The sequence below is a fragment of the Pteropus alecto genome, unplaced genomic scaffold (assembly GCF_000325575.1).
Source record: "Pteropus alecto unplaced genomic scaffold, ASM32557v1 scaffold398, whole genome shotgun sequence".
NCBI lineage: Eukaryota > Metazoa > Chordata > Mammalia > Chiroptera > Pteropodidae > Pteropus > Pteropus alecto.
The window spans coordinates 4607046-4615505 of record NW_006442497.1 but is presented as its reverse complement, the minus strand read 5'-3'; the positions used below and the strand labels follow the sequence as shown (position 1 = coordinate 4615505).

At 48.4% G+C, this 8460-nt stretch overlaps 1 protein-coding gene across 4 annotated transcripts in view; it reads left to right on the top strand.

The window, feature by feature from the left end:
- Positions 1-2107: 2107 nt before the first annotated feature.
- Positions 2108-8460, top strand: part of PIK3R5 (phosphoinositide-3-kinase regulatory subunit 5) — a 69948-nt gene continuing 63595 nt past the window's right edge. For all 4 annotated transcript variants that reach the window (XM_006922382.3, XM_006922381.3, XM_006922379.3 and 1 more), the window contains exon 1: positions 2108-2246. The gene's annotated coding sequence lies outside the window, so the exon portion shown is untranslated. The remainder of the gene's footprint in view (positions 2247-8460) is intronic.

Genomic DNA, 8460 nt, shown 5'->3' with positions numbered 1-8460 from the left:
TGATTTTTTTCAGAGCATTGAAAAATAAATGTAAGATGAAGGGGTGGAGACAGGGGTAGACTCATCTTTGAAAATATAAGTCAGTGAAAGGAAAGACAGAAATAATAAATAGACAAATTTGAAGCAACAGGAGAGCTATACGATGTGGTATAAATAGGGCACCACATGAATGACAGAGGCACCTTGAGTCTTACCAGCTAATTTGGGTAGGTGGGAGTAGAAGGTGGAAGAAGGTGCTTAGGTGGCTGTAGTTCTAAGTTCTGGCCTATAGGTGTAAGGTGCTGATGGTATCTCCTGGTTGGTGGTTTGCCCTGGAGGGACAGGGAGATACAGGTGGAGCTGAGGGAGGGGTAGGATAATATGCAAGCTCAACATCTGGGTCACACCTGCTAGGGGAGAAGAGAATACCTACATCTGAGGGGATGCAGGATAGGACTAAGTAAGTGGGCTTCATGGGATGCTCAGATCCCTAGTAGTGAGCTCTTACAGGCAACTCCGCTTCAGCTCTCCTCCATCTTCAGTTTTAGGAATAACAAAGACATGGAAGAAGTAAAGGATGCCATAACCTCTCTAGCATTTTCTTTAGCTTTCAAAGTGATCTCATAACCCAAGATATCAATCTGGTACACACTGTGTCATTCTTGCTACTCAGTTCCTCATTCTAGAGCAGTTCTACCCCTTCCTCCCTAATCTGTCCACCTCTGAACTATCTCCCTGCCCCACTTCTCCTTTTTGTGGTAGAAAAGTACGGATTGGGGAGACTAGAGTCCTTGCCTACCCTCATCAAGTCATATGACCTTAGGCTTGTCCTCCCACAGTCTTTCATGGCTCTGGTTCTTTATTTGTAAAATAGTCATATGTGGGGGTTTAGTGGTAGATGAGGAGAAATACTAGATGGTTCTGAGCTCCTTTCCATCTCTTACTATAGGCTAGAACCAGTCCTCTGTGTTCACCCAAGGGTACTTTCTGTTTCTATGCCTTTGGGGAAGTTGTTTTTTCTTGGTATTTAGGGAGTCAGGAAAAGAAAAGTCATTGGTGTTCACATCTCTCAAAGCCTCAGGTAGGGTTGTGGCTTTTGACCAACATAACGTACAACCTTGTGGCTGATTTTGAACGCCTCTAACAGATATTGTGACACAGAGTCCCATTCAATAGTGGAAGTGAAAATTTCAGCCTTGCCCTTTGTTAACTCTAAAATAAAGTGCTATTCTTTCATTGCAAGGACTGCCTGAAGTAAAGTGCTATTCTTTTCATTGCAAAGCCAACCTTCACATCCCCATTTTGTAAATGAGGAAACTGAGGTACAGGGATATGCAGTGACTTCCAGGATTCTGTGACCCAGCTCTTGATTTAACAACATCCGTTACGACGTCCGTAGGGAGAGCAGGGGAGGCAAGAAGAGGGCCTTGACTCTAGGGATGATCCCCCTCTCCCTTCAGGGGCTGAAAAATGGCTGAAGTGACAGCCACTGGTGAAAGAAGGTGGTAACGTCAGACCAGAGGCTGGAGCAGCAGTGCTGAAAGTCTGGATTGGCTGTAATTTCTAGGAAGGTTTCTGCAGAAGGGTAAGGGTCAAAGCATCCGTCTGCACAGCAGGGGTGCAGTCATTTTAAATGTTAGCACCCAAAGAAAATAGAAGTAGGAGGAGGAAGTGGGGCGCTGGGTCGCAGTGACAGAAGGAAGCAGCTCGTGGGAGCTTCCCCTTTCTCCTCCTTCCCCGAAGCCCCCACCCCAAGTCTCTCTCCTGCTCCGCCCACCTCTCCTGCGAGGTCAAAGCCGCGCTTCCGCTCCTTTGACGGAACCGCACCTTACTCCTGGGGGTTTCGGTGTTGGTGCTCAGTGCTGGCATCCCTCTTCCGACAGTGGCCGCCCACCCTCCAGGGCCTGTCCCTTCTGAAGGCAGACGGACTCAGAACTGGGGTTTGCTTTATAGGCGCTCGGCGGGCTGCGGCGAGACTCTGAGGACACATGTGCTAAACTGGCACTTCGTGGACATTGCCCGGCCACCAGATGGCGTGAGAGGCCCGCTGGGTGGCCAGCCCCGCCCAGGGCCCGACCTAAATCAAAGCCCTGCCCTTCAGTGTGGCCCCGCCCCAGTCCCCGCCCCCAGCCCACCATTGGCGCGGAGCCTGGGCAGATGCCGGGACCTGCCTCCCAACTCGAGCCCCCGCGCAGTGGTCCTGACCGTAACCGGAATCGCAGGGAATCGCCGCTGGAGAGGGGCTCGGCGCCCGGCAGGGACTGCAGGTGTGAGACCGCGCGGCCGGGACGAGGGTAGCTGAGGGCACGCGTGGGGCTCATCTGAGGGCTGGGAACCGTCGGGGAGCAGTGAGCTCTGAGAGCAGTGGCTACAGCGAGTAGGCTGGACAGATCCTGCTGTCTAACGGCTTCGTGGATAGGGAACACTGCCCAGGCACGGGTTCCGCACACTAGCGTTCTCAATAATCCCGGAGACAGAAGGGGCGTCCCGGGGACCGTCCACCGTTATCTAGGTGGCCACTGCTGGACCGTCTCTGTGCGGTCCGAATGTGGCCGAAGCTTCCTGACTCCTTCGCAGGCCGCCAAGTGTCGCGGAGTCAAGGAGTCTGCTCCCCTCGTCCTGAGAATTCTCTCTAAGCATTAGCCACCGGGTCTTTTGCCATGAAGTCTCTGAAAGTGCCTGCCTCAGCCCTCTCCTGATAGCGAGCATGGGCCCCCAGACAGTGGCTGCTCTTCTAGAAAACTGCTCGACGCTGTCAGAGGACCAATCTTTACACCTTGGCTGTCCCTTGCGTGACGCTGTGTGTGCATGTGTGCATGTGTTTGCGCGTGCGCGTGCGGGCTGGCCCATCCCAGGGCTGGGGTAAATAAGCAAGAAGTTCAGGTCAGTAGGAGGAAGGAGTTTGTTCAGAGGGAAAAGGAAGGCGAGATGAAAGCAGCAGGATGTGGTATCTAGTGAGTTAACAAGCCTCTGTACAGAGAGGAGGGGTGGGTTTAGGTTAAATGAGGGCTAAAAGTAGGCCAGGTCTGCTTCCAGGGCCCCTTTTGGATGGCCCTTCTCTTCCTCCCTCCCATGGTCTCTGTATCTTCCCATCCAGCTTTCCTTACTCCTGGTCTGGGACCATCTGGTAAGGCGTTGGTTCCCAGAGCTTGTAAAACACACACATGCTCCAGGCCCCGGCCCTACAGTACAGCTTTCCAGGGGTGGGGTCTGGAATCCATATTCTAAAATTTGAGTAAGCTTGAGTGATGACAATGAAGCCATTGCTTGGTGACTCTGTGTGATGTGGAAAGGAGACCTGGGTTCCAGCCAGGCCCAGCTGTGTGACCTAGAGCATCTTACTGCCCCTCTCCCAGCCTGTTTTCCTGTCTGTATAATGGACTCTAATAGACACCTCAGAGGGCTGTGGAAAAATTAAATGAGGTAAGTATGGGTGTTTGCAGAAGAAGAGTGTCAAGGGCTTATCTGCTTCCTCAGCATGGCCACCATAGTGTGGAATGGTCAAGCTCTCTCTTCCTGCTTCAGAACACCCTCACTTGCTTTTTGAAGCATAACTGGCCAGGACTGTGGGTCAGGAAGGCTTGGGTCTTTGTATACTGGGCCTCATAGGGGTTTTAAGAAATCTCTCTCTCTTATCTCTAGTTGAGATGGGGGTGGGGGGTGATTAATATCTTCTCTCCCCAAGCTGCAGTGGAAGCCACAACTTCTGCCTCCCCTGCCTGCCTCTCATGAGCCCCTTTTGTTTCTTTCAAGAATAATAGGTAGTATTGGGCAAAAGCATGTTTGGGGTTATTGGAGGGGTATATTGATGAGGAGGCTCCACAGTGAAGGCTGTGGAGGAGGTTGGCTGTTGGAGGCTGCTCTACAGTTTCAGCTTAGTCATTGATTGTGGGATCTGCTGGCTGAGAAGTGGGAGAAGAAAGCCAGTAGCTTTTTTGCCTGGGCAACCTAGAGTTGGAAGCCCCAGCTTGGATTCAGCTGAGTACTCAATCTGTGCAAATTTGGACTTGGTTTAAAGAGGTTCACCCCAAGGGGCTAAGCTGGTGGCTCAGCAGGACCCCCGTAAACCTAAGACTTGTTTAGCTTAGTTCTGGATGAGCTGAAAATCTGGATCAGCTTCTTGAGAGAGGAAGCTTCTGGAGTGGCCAGATAGAGTGATCACCAGGTTAAGGAAGAAGTGTTATGTTTGATTTTTGATCCTTTGGCATAGATGAAGGTAGGGAAGGGGGTATGAAGAAAAACTATATTTTCTGCTCAAGAGGAAAATGAGACATTCTCACAACAAACATATATTGCATATTAGGATTTCCATTGACTTGGAGACATACATACTTTCACATTTTAACAGCTCTGAAATCAAGATGCATCTTACTATCTGTGGCATCGTAACAGCAATATTTCTTTCTTAGTGATACACGAAATGTCGCATCTTACAATTAATAGCATCTTAGATTCTGTTAAACATGATGTGTGTTTTATAAATTTGGGGGGCATTTTAGATCTACACAGGTACACACAGAATTATCTCATTCCCATATGCAAATTTGCATACATTAATTTTCCCAGTAGCGCTACCTTCTGAACACCAAAACTTTTCACTATATCTAGTTTTAAAGGAAATCTTATAAAATGTGTTGCTTGAATTTATAAATACCGCATATTATGTCTTATTTAATAAGTTCTTGAAAATATCACATGGTTCTACCTACCATTCTCTTTTGTACCTCGGATCTGCTCAGGACACAGTTTCTACCTTTTTCTTTCATCTTTCTTTTTGCCCTTTTTCCCAGTACATCATCGTCTTTAATCTTCACAACCACACTCTGAAGTAGCGACAACTATTGCTCTCATTTTATGCATGAGGAGACTCAGGACCAAGCCCGCATGGCTAGAAAGTGGCAGAGTTGGGATGTCTCTAGCTGGCATCTACTCTTGACCAGAGATGACTAAGCCTGAGTGGCAGACTGCATGTGCCCTTGGGTGTGAAGTGCATGCCCTGTAGGGCACAATGTTTGGGACATGAATGTGGCGGTACATAGGTCTTTTTTGTTTGCTTCCAGGCTAACAGCTAGGTTCTGGATAGTCGGGATTATCAGTTAAGTGACTTCTGGGTGAGATGTAGCTATAGCAAGGTGCACCCAATAGGAATGTGGGGGCAATGAATAGGAAGAAGTGGGTGATTTTGCTGGCACAAAGCAGACACTTGGTCCTTCTTGAGTCTGAGTCTACCATTTGGGGCAATAGCTTTTGGGCTTTAGAGTTTGGCCTCAGTGGGAGGCTCCTGCCTCCAGCCTCTAGCCTCCAGCCTCCCCCCACTCCCAGTCCAACCCCTCTCCTGCTGTCATGGTGATGAAAGACAACAAATCAGAGCAAGTCACTTTTCAACTGCAAACCCTGCAGAGCTGCCATTGCCCTCTGGAGAAGACCAATACCCCCTAGCATGACTAGCAAGGCTTCCCGCCACCTAGCCTGCTTCATCTTCTGAATCTCAAGCAAACCTCTGTGCCTTTGCATGTGCTATTCCTTCTCCCCACTCTCCATTGCCCTTCTTCTACCTGCCTAGCGGATCATGAATTCATCCTTGGATGCTCAGCTCAAATATTGTCATCTTCAAAGTCTTCCTTAACCCCCTCCTCACTCCACAGCACTGACTACCCCTTCCTTCTGTCTTTGCCATGCCTGTTATTGTCTTACTATCAGAGCACTCACTGCCCTGGCCTACAAGGTCTGACCAGTGACTTGGTGGCTTGCTCATGATAGCCTCCTGATGCTCAATGTGGCTAAGCTGTCACCATGAAACTCTCTAGGATCTCATAAGCAAGAGGTCCATGCACATCAACAGTGGAAGCTGCCTGAACGCAGGACAGTGTCGGGGGGAGAAGGGTGGGGTCAGGAGGGAGTGGTGTGCTTTTTATTTTCATGTACTCCAGAGTCTTCTTGCTGTTGTTGTTGATCTAGGCAAATGAGCCTGTGTGGGTTTCTTGTGGGGGCAGGGCTGGTGTGAGAGCTGATGGTGGCTTCTAGGCTTCTGCCTCCCATGGAGTCAGGGAGCCTCATTGCTGCCTGAATCTTCCACTCCTAGCCATGGGATCTTGGGTAAGTCCAAGTCTGGGTGTCAGTTTCCCCATCTGTATAGCAGCATGGCACCAGATGCTTTCTGTAGCCCCTTTCTAACCTCTGACATTCCATACATTGGCTCAGCACTTCAGCATGGAGCACTTTCTACATGCCAAGCATGTGCTGAACTCTGAGATCCTGAGCAAGACATATTACGCTTCTGCTCTCTGGAAATTAGCCCTCTGGAAATGACAGTCTGGTAGGCAAGACACAATATACACGTATCATTTAATTACAGTCATGAGAATTATGGAGTCCTGTGAGCTACAAAGTAAAGAGAATGGTAACATTAATAATAGTAATACCTAACATTTAGCAGACACGTGCTAAATGCTCTTTGGGTGCATCCTCTGAGGTATTCTTTTCAACAACTCAGTGGGATATGTAGACTTCCTGTTCTGTGAGAATTAGATGAGATAACTGCTAGCAAGTACCTTGTCCATTATCTGGCATAGACCAGGGGCTCATCCCCTCTTCATCTCCTATATCTCCTGCGCTTCTTCCTTCCCTGCCTCCCCCATACTGCAATGTCCAGCTTAACTACGTTAAGGCCATTCATCCCTTTTCCTTTTACTGCTCATCACCAGAGAACATGTTTCAGAGCTACTGCTGCAGGCTCCATGCTGGAGTCCTCTGCCTATGTGCTTTCATGCTGGCCATCAACAGCAGAAAGAGCCCCCATCCACAGAAGACCACTGCGTCGTTTGCTCGGCCTTGCTTTTGTCTCTCTCTAGCTGCTCTTCTTAAAGGGTTAATAAACCTTGTTCTTCTGTCTCATCTAAGAAGTCACCTGTTCAGTCCCCACATCCTTCTTCTTTATCCAAAGTTGTTGCCCCAGAACCACGAAGTCTGCAGACGTATTTTTAGGTTTTAGGTTTGAGCATTTGTTCCTGAATGGCTTGGTGGTTTTGTCTCTTGTCAGGCAGATCTTCACATAGCCACTTCCATGCAAGCTAACTGAGGTGACTTGCCTCCTTGTTGCATTTTCTGGGTTCGTTAGATCACATCTACACCTACAACTCTTAAAGGCAAGTTTCAAACTCTCTCTAGATAGTGTGTTGTAGGAAGTGACACCCGACAGAGGAAATTGGACACTCAGACAACTTTGTTAGAGGAAGGAGAATTTATTAGGATGGGGTGGGGGAGCTTCTGGTGGTGGGGTGCAAGCAGGGGAGTAATTTCCAGACCACTGGTCTTACAGGTCGTTAGTCTTGCGACCTTGGCATTGTCAGCACTATTATAGGATTCTCGAACAGAGAGACGGGACATTGAGGCTCTAAGTAGGAAGCAAAATTTATTGATGCCGACACCTTCTCAGCGTATTCCTATCCAAAGGCTGAGCTCTAATTGTAACATAACAAGCAGTTTTACACAGTCTTCTTATTCCTACACAGCTACAGAGATAAGAACATTAGTTGGATAGCAAGCTATGAATCAACAGATGTGAACTGGAGAGTCCTTGAGGTGGGGGTGGTAGCTATGGGAAAACATGTTAGCTGGAGAGCATAGGGCAGAATCGGGGGAGAGTTGGTTATTTCTGCAGGCCCTTTCCCTTGCATTTTTTCAGATACCTCCTCTCCTCTCTCTAGTGGGCCTCTTTGAAAAACTGATAAAAGTGACAGATCCTCCCCATCTCCCCGCAAAGCACACGTGTGCATGTGCATGCATGATTTCTCTCCTTCTCTCTTTCAAAGTTTTGCATAAAACTTCAGGGTCTTCTCAGACCTCTGCAGTCTACTGAGGAACTCAAGTTAATAATTCCTGCACCATAAAACAGGACTTTCTCTACACCAATTTCTTTGGATGCTTCCCAGCACCGCTCCACAGAAGTATAAGCTGTTGTGAGAGGCAAACTGGGGGTGATAATAGGTAATGGAAATCTGCAGACTGCAGAGGAGGTCACTGGTGACTCACTGGTGAGATATCCAGGGAGCGTGCAGGGAGCTGAGCTCCCCGACCGCTCACCGAGCCACCGTCATGCGTATGCTTTCTGGATTTCTCAAGTCTTGAATTCGACTCATTTCCAATTTGATTAAAGAACATTACCTTTGCTAGTGGTGTCCTTACAAGAGGCCCTCTGTTCTTGTCCCCAAACCAGAGAACTAGATTTAAGGCCAGGAATGAGAGAGAAAATGTGTGTTTGTGACTATTCACCTCAATAGAGATGGTTTAGGATAGAGATGGCTGCCCTACTGTTTTTTTTGCCACAGACATTCACAGCCTCTTGAGTTCTCAGGGTCTGGCATAGGCTTAGGGCTTTGTTTCTCTGATGTGGTCACAGCTCTTGAGACCTAGTGCCTTGAAGTCAGGTACCACATGAAGTTTGCTTTAGTTCCCTGTTTCTAAGGATTTTTAAGCAGGAAT